Genomic DNA, 14,644 nt, shown 5'->3' with positions numbered 1-14,644 from the left:
TGTGCATGTGGGCTGCTAGTGCAAGCAGCTTATTCTGACATTGTTAGGCAGTGGCCCCTAGTGGACGTAGTAAGTATGACAGGAGAAGTATAAGGAGTGAGAAAGTTTGCATTCGGAGGAGTTGGGGTCGAGGGACTGCTCAATCAAACAGGATGTTCACCCAGGAGAACAAAGTTTGAGTTCTGTGTAAAACAAAAAGTGAACATAGAGTTATTTCAAGTTTTGAGTAACTTAAAATTTCATTATGATTTGACATCTGTTGTATCACTTCTGTTGCATGAGTGGCGTCACATATGAAACATAGTTATTTTAACATATTTTAACTTTTAAGTTGTCACTTTTAACTTTGAAGTTATTTTAACTTCAACTTATTATTTTAACTTTCACCTGGGGGACCTAGGAGTTTTGAGTAACTTAAAATGTTCATTGTGTCACTTCTGTCATGTGACACAGGTAACATAGTTACTTTCACCCAAAGTATAATATTTTTCCCAAACCTAGCCAAGTAGGTTTTGTGCCGAATGAAATGGCAACCATTTTACAACATAAATGACGTGTGTAATGTCAAGTGAGTTATGTTGCCGCACAGGTGACTCTCTTCCATTATGTGACGTACCTAACATAGTTATTTTAACCCGAACCACAATCTTTTCCTAACCCTAACCCAAGTAGTTTTATTGCCTAAACCCATCCAAGTAGTTTCTGTGCCTAAACTGAACCAAGCTGTAACTGTCTTACAACTTAAACCACGTGTAACTTGTAGACTTAAATAACATAATTAAGCCCATTGCTGCTAGTACTCTCCATGTATGTCTCTTTGGGAGTGACTGACAGTTGACCTAGTATTATTGTACTAGGTATGAGGATGTGCTTGAAACTAAACCATACTAACACTATAGAGGAAGAGGAAAGAACAGAGCTGAAGGGAATAAAACAAATGAGGGGAAAAAACAAAAAGGAACAAAAAAAATATGCACAGGACCTCTACCCAGGAGAGTAGGGTTTGGGCACTGAGTAAAACAAAAACAAAAAGGAGGGAAAAAACAAAAAAGGAAAGACAAGATTAGAGTAAAACACAATAGAATTATACTAAAAACCCTTGTTTTAATGACTCCAAAACATCTGTCTTTCTGGAGAGAAATCGAGAATATCTGTGGTGTTGGTCGACTTTGAAAAAGGATCGTTGTTCCAATCTCAAGACGAGAGCAAAACATTTCAAACGCCCATACAGCGAAACTGGGACTCAGACCTCCTTTCTGTTACTCCTTCGCAGACATATTGAGTGTGAGAGGAACCTCATGGCACAGCGTCCTGCACCGCTGAATATGAATAAACCATCAAGTGCAGAGACTCAAGCCAAGCCAAACTCAGCACGCAGGCATCACAGCAGAACAGGGCAGGAGGCCCTGGAGCTCTTACTGGCAAGCACAAACGAACTCCACAGACGAACCCCCTCCTCCCTCGCCATAAAGCCCTGTTCCCAAAGTCAATTGCCCATCAAAAAAAGATAATGGCTTGAAAAAAATCCTGATTTTCAATTATCGTTAGGGTGAGAAGACATGCATTTGGAACACTGCAGGTCAGAGGGAACAGGAATACGAGGGAATACTGGTGCAGGCTGGTGGGGTTCTGAAGAGTTTCGGAGGTGAAACTGGAGACCTGGAGTCAGGCTGGTTGTTCTCTGAGGGCTCTGAGGTTGTGATGATGATTGGAAGTGATGTCTGTTTGGTAGCTGCTGCTTCTGCTTCAAGGGCAGCTGCATAAATGTCAGAGGGGTTTGAACCTTGGTCTCTGGCACCGTTAGGCAGGCTTAAACCGAAAAGCGTGTGAGGGATCAAAGAATGATTAAGAGTGGCGTTTATTAGGCAATGCTGTCTTCAGGGCAACAAGGTAAGACTGCTACTTTAACAGTGCATTAGATCAAGATGGACTGGCTGGGATGGGATGAAACTCATTCAACATTTCTTTTAAATTCTGACAAAGTGGCCTGAAGTACTTTTTCAAAACTACAATATTAACTGAATTTAAAAATTGAAAGGGTGTTATTGCAAATTTCCTCATCTATTTGAATAAAAGACTTTGAAAATGCATTAATTCTGTTGATATTTCAAATACATTGCAGATTTGCCTGCCAGATGATCTAAAATATTATCACTTTGCTTGAGCATAAACTTAATGGAGCAGTGTGTACGATTTAGTGGCCTCTATCTATCTATTCACCTCACCCTCCCCTTCCAAGAGTGTCTACAAGAGTGGCCTGAGAAAGTTCAATCCAGCGTACTGCATGACTTTGCAAAGAATGTAAAAATTGTAAAGCAGTCATTAATTTTCAGAACAGAATATAATTCTCTGGTAAAAAAAAAAAAAAAAAAAGAAGGAAAGAATACACATTGTGGTCATATTTAAAGACACTGAATATTGTGCAAAATATTATCAATCAGCAGCCTCAGTGCAAATAATCTGTATCAGACTTACATCTTAAATTAATATAGGTGGAAACCAATTGCAAAGGTACTGCCAAAACTTTTGATTTGTTTGTTGCATTTGTTGTAATGACAGTAGACTGAATGTGGAAAAAGAGAGACATTGCGGACATTGTACCTATTTTTTCTCAAGACTTCTCAGGCTGTTCATCATCTGTTTTGTAAATGGATGGTTCATTGATGGTCAGTATTTCCAGAATGTACTTTTACATCTTTACACTAAGAAAGGGAATAATTTTGGAGTTGTTGTTATATATAAGTTATTATGCACTGGTTTTACTGGTTCTGCCTACTTGGGATTAAATTGGGCTGTATGTGACCCAAGAACTAAAATGAGTTTGACACCCCCGGTGCAGGAGAACCTACAGTGCGCAAAACTCACTAAATGCAAAAGGCCGTAAGTAGAACCATTGGTTTTGAACCTGTGACAGCGTCACACCTTGGCAGCAGGAGCAGCGCAGTGTGTCAGGGGATCAATGAAACTTTATCCAGTGGACAGGAAACCAGCTGGGGAGCAGAAAACAGAAGCGACTCGAGGATGTTCTCTCTGCTTACCAAACAGAAACTCAAGAGGATCCGTTCCACGGGTGATGAGGAAGGTGTTAAAGAAAGTATCAATACCCTGGAACTTCTCCCGTATCGTCAGGGCCTTCTGTTGTGTTTGTGGGTGTGCGTGTACAAGAAGGAGGGATTTCCTGGTCTTAGAAAAATATTTCACACCGCCCGTCATAGCCAGGACAAAAAAGAGCTAGCTTTTATTTTTACAGTATGACCACTAATGGTAATCTTTTGCCAAGTTAACACACCAGTGGGGGAGAAAATGAAGGGGAAGTAAATCTATGTTTTTATTGTTATGTCTGATGACTGGGAGGTCTGAAAAATTAAATTTCCTATTGTTATTAACAAGAGAAATAGGCAGCAATGAGTTCAACACTCAGTACAGTTACTGTTTGATTTTCCACCCAGATGTATTCCATTAAAACTGTAAAAAAAAAAAAAAAAGTCATACAGGAATTTAGTGGAATCAAATAATATTTTCTCATTAACTTAACATTAAGTTTTATGTATTAAAATTAATTACAGTTAAGTTTTATATCATTTATTTTCCAAACACTTAAGAACTTGAGTTCCTCTGACTTAAAGTCTCTTAACTTGAAATGATGAGTTGCATGAGTTGTTTAATCAACATGAGTTATGTTAGTTGAAAATTGGGATTATTAGGAGGATTACAGTTGCAAAATATATTTAAATTAAAGAAGAATGCACTACCATGTACAGTGCCATTAATGTTACACAGACCAACCACTAATATTAGCTACACAGAAGTATGTTTTTATTCTTCTAAACATACATTCATGCATAACAAAGGACAGAATAGCTGGATAACGATTAATAAACCTACAATGAACATACAACTTTATATGAGGCTAAGGAAATTCAACATATTGGTACTGAAGTAATCCAAAAGTAGCAGAAAGTAATCAAGTTCCATTACTTTAATATTGTGATATTTGGATAAGGTTACTGACTCAGTTTCTTAACAGGTAATTAGTAGCTGTATTGGAATACATTTTTAAAGTAACCATCCCAACTCTGCTCATTAAATTAAATTTCTAAAAAATTATCAGGAGACTTCCCAGCATGCATTGTTGTAGAGTCTCCTGAGATCCTGAGGGAATATTTTTATAGCTTGAAGAAAACGTATATGATCAAGAACTGACTCTGGGAAACTGGGAAACTCAAACTGGGAAAATGTATAAGTTTGTAATGTCTGTCAGTGTGGCTGAACAGTTGTTGGTTCAACTTCATATCTTAAGCTCATCAAGTTTATTTGACAAAAGAAATATTTTGAGTCATTACAAAATTATCTCAATCCATCTTTTCAAATTCAGTCAACTTAAAATTTTTAAGACAGTGTGGACATTAACTTTTTAAAATTAAAACTGCAATTTTTACAGTGCGTCCCATCCAGCACTTTCAAATATAAATCCACTGAAAATGTAAAGACAACTTGACATTCAATATGCTAATAGAGGGGAATTAGACCTGCCAAGAGTAATGACAGTGATTATTATAACACTGAGTCAAAAGGTAACAATGTCAGCAAAACACACCACAAGAACAAAAGTCTTCTTATTGCAACATGAGATAATAAAGCCATGTAAAAGTTTCATTACCGTCCTCACTGTAATCTTACTGTCAAGTCGACCTTTTCTTCTACAGGTTTCTGGAAGATCTTCATTATCCAGATAATTAGCCAATCAGTGTTTGAGCACTAAAACAGGCAACCTCAGGTGAGACCTGTGGCTGTCTGTCATTATCTCATCAACCCATCAATCACACGCAGGCACCGCCCTGAGGGGAGCATTCGCCAATAGGCACACAGGTGAACCCTTAAATCAGCTTTAATTTGGCTGCTGAGTAACAAGCGTGGTTGAAAGGTGTGGGAAAGTGAGACTGGTGTCGGAGAACTTTATGGGGCTCTGACAGACTCCCCGCCAACTGCGGAGGCTGAGCTAGTGATAATAGTCTCTATCATCATTCGTTAACTTGTCCTTCAAGAAACTAAACAAATACTGTCAAGTATCAGGGCCTAATTGAGAAGGAAAAATTATGCTACGTTTTGAGAATAAAGTTGACATGCTGAGAATAAAGTTGAAATTTTAACAATAAAGACAAACTTTCAATGGTCCCAGGCATAAGAAAGCATAAATCAGAGGAGCTTTTTTGCAGTTAGAGAATAAAGTCAAAATACCACTTTAACTTTTAAAGGCATTTTTACTTTATTATTGAAATGGTATTTTAACTTTAGTCTCAACATTTTGACTTTATTCTCATTACTTTCTCTTTTCTCTTGAAATGGTATTTCAACTAAATTCTCAAAAGTTTTAAATTATTCTCAACATTTTGAGTTAACCTCAACATTTAAACTTAATTCTCAACATTTTGTCCTTATTTTTGAAATGGTATTTCAACTTTATTCTCGAAATTTTGACTTTGTTCTTTTTCACATTATTCTTGATATTTCAGTGTTGTCAACTTTTCAACTTCATTCTTAACATTTCCACTTCATTCTTAACATTTTAGAATTATTCTTGATATTTCAACATTATTCTCAATATTTCAATGCTATTCTCAACACTTCAACATTATTCTCAACATTTTGACTTTATTCTCAAAATGCAAAATTAAAATAAATATTCCTCCTCTCATTTCATGCCCTTATGCCTGGTCCCAATAACTCTGCGAGGACATTATCAATTTCTAACTCCCATTCCAAATAGTTCTACTATTTTCTCTTCCTTTAATGAATTGCCCCAGACATTAAGAATAGAATTATTCATAATAAGTAAATTTTTGATCCTTGCCTTATGCATTATTACATAGAAAAATTTGCTAAGTGCAAGGCAGTAAATACAGTTAATCAAGCACAGACAGCAGCATATGATGTTAATTTCATCAATTAATCATAAATAACATTTTTTGACATTGTGCGCTGACTGCATGTCTGTCAGTGCACCATGAGGATTTTATTTGATCTTATTGTGGCTCACTTGTCAAACAAGGTGATTTTGAATCTGGTATAAATTTTGGCCGTTTCTTCTAAACAGTATTTTGGCCTTCAGCCTATAGACTATTAACCAATAGCTCTCACAGACAAGCAGCACCCACCCAGCACAGGAGCCCAATCTCCTTGGCTCTCTGGCCATGGATACTTCTCTCAACTCAACACTACAAATTTATTGACAGCTTTTAAAAAATATTTACTGCCCCACTTCCTCTCCCAGCGGGCACCTAGCCTGTAATCTCTCTACCCGTTTATTAGATCATTTGTCAAAGCCTCAAGCTTTTCTTCTCTCCCTTTTCTTTTTTCATCATCCCCTCCTTTCACTTTCTGGAAGGAGTGGTGTGTATGTACTGTATGTGCGTGTGTGTGTGAGAGAGAGATAGAGATGGAGAGAGAGAGAGAATAAAGGGTGAGACAGAGAGTGTAACGGGCCTTGGAGATTAACTCCTTCCATGCCTTCCTTTTCCTTTTTAAAACAGAATTTACAGCTGATTAGCCTCCACTGTAAAGACAGGCCCCAGTTCCCAGAAGGAACGCTGCTAAACATTTATGCAAGGCCAGACGTAAAGACCCTTATTAAAAACATGTGTTCTTCCAAAGACCCCTCAGAGAGACGGAATAAAAACGCTGCAGACTGAGAGCTCATTTTCAGCATATCATTGGAGAAATTTGTGCTGTCCTAAACTGGACACATGGACATGCCAAAAATGACACATCCTACATTTTTTAGAGTATAAAAACATTAGAGCTCATAAAAAAGAGAGATGCAGCTCAGGACACTGTCTTTTAATATTAAAGGAATAGTTTAACATTTTGAGAATTACCCTTATTCAATTATAGAGAGAGTTCTCATATACGAAACTGGATACAGCAGGTCAGCTTAGCAAAAACACTGGAAACAAGGGAAACACCTGGCTCTGTTTCGATGGTAATAAAATCCACCTACAAGCACATCTAAAAGTCAATAATGAACACATTATTCATTATTATTTCGCTCCTTTAATTCATACAAAAAACAAAGAGTAAAAACGACAAGTTGTTTTAATGGGGCATTATGTGCTGGGCTGTGTCTTGGCCAGGAGCAATGACTTCCTGATATCTTGCTGGTTGCCAAGCAACTTCATGGTGATGACAAGATTTCAGGAAGTTACTGCTCTTCATCAAAAATACTGAGCACTTAACCCCCAGGCTAGCTGCCTGTTCACAGTCTTTACGCTAAGCTAAGTGGTTGCCTGGTTGTAGTCAACAGAGGTAGAGACTCGAGTCATATGACTTGGACAGACTTGATTCGTAAGTATGATGCATCCAATCATATTGCAGGAAAGAAAAATTAAGAACTAATGCTACATTACTGAGCTCCAGTTGGAAAAAATGATACCAAAGATAATTTTGTTTGTGCACAAAAAACCACAAGGTGATCAACAAAAAAAATAAATGCAGTATGAAAAATGTGTGGGAGGAAAAATACAGGCAGTGAACTTTTTTCTACATTTGAAGTTGCACAAAGAATATTATGAATATTCATTCAGATTAATTTGCTTAGCTAACCTTAGCTTAAGCAGCTAAATAACTGTAAAATGTCATTTGGGCTGGAAACTCGTGACTTGACTTGGAACTTGAGTGCAAAGACCTGAGACTTTCTTATGATTTGCACAACAATGACTTGGTTCCAACTCACCAGTCAGAAAAAAGAGTGGTATTAACCTTCTCATGTAACTCTGGGCAAGAAAGCAACCAAAGCAATTTCCACTGTTGAAGTAAACCGTTGAAGTATTCCTTTAAAAACTAAGAACTCAGGTTAATAAACTCACAATAATAACTCCACTCTAAATGGTTTTGTTGGTTAGCATTCAAAGTTAGCACTGAGCTCATCGTGGCACAGCGGTACACAGAATCACCCACTGTTTCCCCTCATGTCTGTGTAATGTGAGTGTGTGTGGGCAGGAGGGAGTGAGAGGGGGCATGAGACGGTGAAAGTGAGAGTAAGAAAAAAAAAAGTGAGTGTGAGTTTTATTATTGCTGAAGACGTGTATGGTGAGGCGGCGGCTGGCGTGGACACCCAGAACCTTAGCTACCGTCGCTGCCAGGCCTCAGCTGCTGCTGCTACGTGTGCTTAGTCTTCACCACGTGCCCGCAGAGTACACAAGGCAGCCACAGGTATGTCCCCATCACCCTGGGCCACACCAATCACAGCCAGGAGGCTGTCAGAACCTTTTGGGCATCCCGTCAAGTTAATGAGATGTGACTGTGTCTGTGCTGCCAGTTGCAGAAGCGATTGTTCCACTCATATAGCCTCCACTGATGTATGGAGACTTTCCTTCCCCGGTCACAGCCATCAAGGAGGGACTCAGGATGTGTGTGTGTCATACAGACTGAATGCATGTGTGCCTCCATTTATCTGTTAGTGGGTTTGTGCCTGCGGGTGTTCAGGACTGGTTTCCCACAGTGGAAAAGATAATCACAAACTGGCTGATGGTAAAAATGTATTCAGGTGGACTGTGTGTGTGTGTGTGTGTGTGTGTGCGTGTGTGTGTGTGCTGGTGCATGGGCTTGTGTCCCAGCTTAGTCCCAGTGCTTCGTGAAGTTTGCGGTAAATAAAATGTTGAGCTGTACACTTCTGTGCAGCCGATGGATTAAAACTGTCACACAGCAGGCTGGTGCAACAAGGAAAAATGGTCCGCAATCATCTGCTGGAGGAATCATGGCAACATCGGGCATGTTTTTCTTCAACAGTCGTTCCCTGGAAGCTGAGAGATAGAGACAAAACCTGTTATCCTCGCTGCTGACTCATCTGTAGCATTTCCAAATCTAATTGGAATCACCTAAAATAATAAACCCTAATCCTTTAAAATTTGGAATTTTATCCTGATCATGGTATAAACAATGACAATAAAAATAAAACTTATAAAAGTTATAATTGCTTGTTTATGATTTAAAGCCAGATTAAATGAGATGTTTTACTGTACGAGCTATCAGAATCTGTATCAGTATGTGGTAAAAGCTCTAGTGGGTTCATCACACTCATACTGCTCCGACCAAGTGGATAGAAAAATTAGTTATGGGCAATGTTTCCAACTGACATAATTTTAGCTATGCGAGTTTCAACATAAACAGAAAAAGGAATGAGAAAATAATTGTGGTCGGCTGGTGTGTGTGGTAACCCGTTGCAGTCTTCATGTTGGATGTGGTGTGCTTTTTCCAGGGTTTTGGATTTCTCATTATATGTTAGGTACATGAACTTGCATATGGCTCAATACATGGTGTTAGAGCGGACTGAGTACCCTCTATTTGACTTAAAATCACAAATAAAATATTCGTTCATATAGCAGGCGTTTTATTGAGGGGAAATGTTGTGGTGGCGGTAGAATTTGCCGTTAAATTCTTGACATGGTGGGACTACTTGCACATGGTATGGTGTCACTTCATCCACTGTAGTTGTTACAGGAAATTATGAAAGGCCTTAACAACAGCCCTTATATTATATGATCTGTCGTTGGATCATGGGATTTGTGTGCTCCAGGGCTTGAACAATTCTAACAGTGTAATACTTTTTATTAATTGATTCATGATACTTAATAAATTAAAATTTATGCATATGCAATGTGGAGGTCAATATTATGGTTGAAAAGGTTAGTCGATTAGTTGACTTGACCATGGATAATTATCGAGGTCAACCAAGTGAGGATTTTTAGGGGGCGACATAATAACAATAGTTTGTAGCAGATGAAAGACGTTAAAATTTGACACTGGTGTGATGAACATTCTTTGACTTTACTAAAAATTAGAAATTTGAACTAGACAAGTAATAAACAAGCAACAAACAAATAAATAAATCAAATTAAAATGGATTACTTAACTTCAGACTCAAGTACTAAATACCAAAATAAATACATGAATCTGGAAGTGCGCAACAAACTAATAATTCAAAATATAAAATAAAAAAAAAATATAGCCAATATTTTTTCTCCATGCAAAATAATGCATCAAGGAGGGACTCCACCAGTGGGACTGGTGCAGCCAACCACCACTATCAGAGCCAAGATGTGTCAGTGGCAATTAAAAAACAAACAAACAAATTGCTTGTTAGAAAAAAACCCCAGCAATTTAACTACATGGGGTTCTGGGACACTGATGGACATTTGTCTCTATTTTTTGACATTTTATGTACTCAAAGATGAATGATTCAAAGCTCCGGTGGGTGGGATTTACATTAATACTGCATTCAAATAGAATAATCTGAAAATAAGAATAATAAATGGAATTGTGAACTGAGATTAGGAATGGCCTGTTTACAGAGGGAGTGGATCCTCTTCAGTAGTTACCGCCATGTTGCACTGCCATACCTCTACAATATCCAATAACGGACATATCAAACACTGGTTCTAGGTAGAACATTTAGCATTTATTGTTAATTTTGTGGCCACCGTAGTTTCTCCTACCTGTTTGGAAGGGGAGGGTTAGGCAAGACGTTTGCAATCTGCAAACTCACGGCCAGATACCACTTAATCTTACAGGCTGTTCCTTTGATTAAATAAATAAATAGATAAATAAAAATCAACAGATTGTAACTGACAATGGAAAAATGTATTATCTGCAGACCTGGTTGAAATGATGTTTTTTCTCCAGTACATTAAAAATTTTCTCCCCAGTGTTTTTAGATTAGTCATTTAGAAGCAAAATAGGCCTTTGGGAGAAAACAGTATTATATTCCTTCACAGTATGGCATCACTATAATTCACACTAATCAAATTAGTGCCGTATAGATTCAAGGTAAAATCTAATGAAAAAAAGATTCTCCTCCTCAGTATCCCCCTTGATAAATCTGAGTAAATATCCCTGTACTGTGTTCCAAATAATTTCCTTCCAGCTCTGTCCAGAGAGATTTCAGGGACTAGGCAGTTTGGTTTTTCTCCTTCAGAGGGCTTTAGCTCGGTTGGCTGGAGGGCTAAGGGTCCAACTCTATCAACTAGCGCCAATGTAAACACAGCAATTCCTTCCCAATTAGAAACGCTAAATGCATTGGACTCGGTGCACCACCAGGGCTGGTCCATGCAATTAATGCAGCCTTGGTCTCCACTGGCTGCTTCGGATGGCTGGGATGGTTAAGATGTATACAGTTTCAGTTCAAGGCCAGTCAGTGGAAGTCTGATTGGGCAGGTTGGACTCATCATGGAAGCATAAACATGAGGTTGGATGGGCGCTCGGTGGTTGGGGTTTTCTTTGGGTCAGCCGTGCTGGGTAGCACCACAGCAGGCCAGGAAGATATGTGTGGTAGGGAGGTCAATCAGAGGGGGAGATTTGGGGAAGAGGAAGGAAGCTGCACTTCAGCTGTGCAAACTCTTCAGATTCAACTGAAAAACTGGGGAAGATGGTGATCAAAACAGTGGGGATCAATAGGAACTGGATGTGACACAGAGTCTGGCTCTGGATTCCAGTCACGTCAGATGTTAAATTACATGTTGAATTAGATTACTTTTTTTTAAATCTGCCTACTGCTATTTTAAAATGTTTTAAGTTACAATATGTAAGAATTCTAATTTGAAACAATCAAAAATTAACTGAAATTATTGAAAGAATGTAAAGAAATAACTGTTTTGACGTTATGTCAAAGATGTCAATGTGTTTTATTGTAGAGATACAGATGTTACCAGGCTAACCAGCTAGCTTTGCAATACTACTTTGTAACTCAAAAGTTGATAGTGAGCAGGGTTTAGTAGTAACAGAGTACATGTTCACGTTACAAAAATAAGTAATCAGCACAGATTATATTTGAAAAATATGTAATTAGATTATAGTTGCTTTGTCATGGTTTATTTGATTACCTTTTTGACCACATCTTTAAAATATGGCAATTTTAAATTTCTGAAACTTTTTTCATAATAACTTATACTCTATTTACTCATTAAAACCACGTCTGACATACAGCGTTTCTGAGACAATTTCTCCACAAAAAGAACAAAAGCATTTTATTTACATTAAAAATATTTTGATTGTTTATTTAATTGTCAATTAAAATATATATTAATCGATACTTAATCAATAGTTTAGCAACAGCAGTAATTATACCCCATTTCACATTGTTTTGCCTGGCATAGCCTTATGTTGAATAAGGAAACTTAAACTTAAAATATGAAAAGAAGAAAAAAAAAATAGAAAAAAATAAAATGAGGACAAAATGACCAACTCTTGACTCTTGACTTGACTTGCCTCTATCCCTTCTTGAACCTGCAGTGTCTTTGTCACCCCTGGAGTTAGAGTCCAGGTTGAAGCTGCTGTAAATCACCTTGGTGCTGTAATCCCTGTTGTCAAAATGGCCGGTCAGTCTTGGAGGCTGTATTCGATTCTGGTGCAGCCGTGTTCACTGGCAGGCTGCTGAGCCCAGTTACAGCTCTAGCTCTGTTGCCCTTTCAGTCACCACACACCACCAGCATTTCCCACTGGGTCCCCCTGAAAAGCTCCTTTTCCACAGCGGTCTAGAGCTCCTGAGCTAGCGGCTTAAACACTTCTCTGGTACTCCAGGCCATTACCTGCACAGCTAAGTAAACTAACTAACAGCAGCTACAGTTAGATGCAGTTAGCAGCTATTCTGGTGGTGTGCTGCCCCCTATTTGTTTGGAGTATGAATTCAAGAGGTGGCTAAATCTTACATATTGCACCTTTAAATCTCATCAAATTAATTTCCATCAAACTCTTTTCTTTACCCTGACACCTTCTCTTCTAAGTGTCAAGGAATTTGAACATCCATTCATTCATGTAGTCTGCAATGTGAAATAAAATTTTTGCAACACATAAAAAAAGTAGACTTTCACCATCCTCCTTCTGAAGTTCTAATTTCACGGTACCTCTGCGATGACTGAGCTGTGTCAACAACACAGGTCTCTCTGTTACATGCTGTTACAAGCTGTGATATCTGGATACAAACAACTAACTCCGCAGCTTGTATCCATCCAGTTCAAGTGACTCAAAGTTTTAAGACAGGCATGTTTGGATTACCTTTTGCATGCCAAAATACTGCGAGAGGATTCTTTGTAGAAATGTGCACTTTTAGTTGATATACTTGAGTGCTATTCTCAATTCGGTGTTTATAGATGACTTAAACCTTTAAAATATGAACACTAAAAAGATCTTTGTGATGTGTTTTTATGATTAGGTGCATTAGGTACAAGCCAGCATGAACGCACAACATAATCATGGAAAACAACTATCTGACTCTGTGGTTTCGAAAAACAGCAAAACATGCAAGACAGGGACAGAGGACCATTGTTCTGTCTCTTTTTGTTCGGTGACCATTGTGCATTGTGTGTTCTTGAGGTGTTGGTTTGCACTATTGGCCTGGGGTGCTCCACTCTCTCAAAGATAGTTTGCTAACAGAGCTTTCACTCCATTGCCTCTAATGAAAATCCATACTAAACATTTAGCTCTGTGTGAGAAAGGGGGGAAATTCAATAAGACACATAACACAATTTATAAATTACAGGAAGAACCAATCGAACCAACAGGCGAAATGGAGAAATGTTTTTGTGTTTATATATGTTAATTTTGCTACATTTTGGGAACCACAGTAGCAGTTGAGTATGTGTGGTGAGCATAAAGAGTTTGAAATCTATTTTCTCAGCCAAAATGAAGTCTGATGCTATGTTTTTATTCAGTCTTCTTTTCCACACACATTATTCGTCATGCCGCCAGAGATGTCTCCGCTGAGGTATTCCCCAAACTAATGGTCGCTCTTGGACAGCACCGTCGATAGTAAACTAATCTGCTGCCTGCAAGGCACAGGAAACAGATCTCATTAGCACTCATTGAACTATCTTCCAAGGAAACTTTCATCTTTAGACCACTCTGACAACAAGCCTGAAAGCCAGACTAATGTCACTTACTAGTTCTGGGTTTAATGGCTGACTGAAAATGTTGTTTAATAGATGGATGGGCAGTAAAAGAGTGAAGTCATATGTGTCATGTTTTTTCATGTTTACATACATGGTTAAGGTGCTTTAGAGAAAGTTGGATTAAAAACGTAATTACCAAAAGTTCCTCCTAGTAGTTAGTTGCTTTGTTCATTTATTAAGCTCATCTTTCCACTTCCCTCTGTTAAAATATTTTTTGGGGTATTTTTTTTATTTGTAAATGGTGAATACCCACTTGTTTACTAGCTTCAAGGCTTTATTTGTCAAATGCACAGGGTCAGTCTGAGCAATAAAATTCTTTTGACATGACAAGCAATAACTATGTAGAAAGCATTTTAAGAAAATTTTTAAATTAAATGATCACAAATAAGAGAAGCACTAGATATTATATTTATATAATTAATATATTGTTGTAGTATAGACAAAGTCAATAGTATTAAATAAGTAACGCTAATGTAGGAGAGCCAGTGGATATGTGCGTGTGCTTTAAATTCCTCTTGGAATGCGGAGCAGAAACTAGTACACTGATATTTGGAGTGATGCTTCCACGTTGTGGCGGAGGCTACAAAATACATAAGTCGAGTTTAAAACTTTGCTTGTTCAGCCACTTGGGGGCGCAATCAAATGATTCGCTCATCCCGCGAGTTTTACAGGGTCCTGTCTTGATGAGAACCCTACAGTTGCTAATC

The sequence above is a fragment of the Lutjanus erythropterus genome, chromosome 2, assembly GCF_056507025.1.
Source record: "Lutjanus erythropterus isolate fLutEry1 chromosome 2, fLutEry1.hap2, whole genome shotgun sequence".
Classification (NCBI taxonomy): Eukaryota; Metazoa; Chordata; class Actinopteri; order Lutjaniformes; family Lutjanidae; genus Lutjanus; species Lutjanus erythropterus.
Note: the sequence above shows the minus strand (reverse complement) of the source record.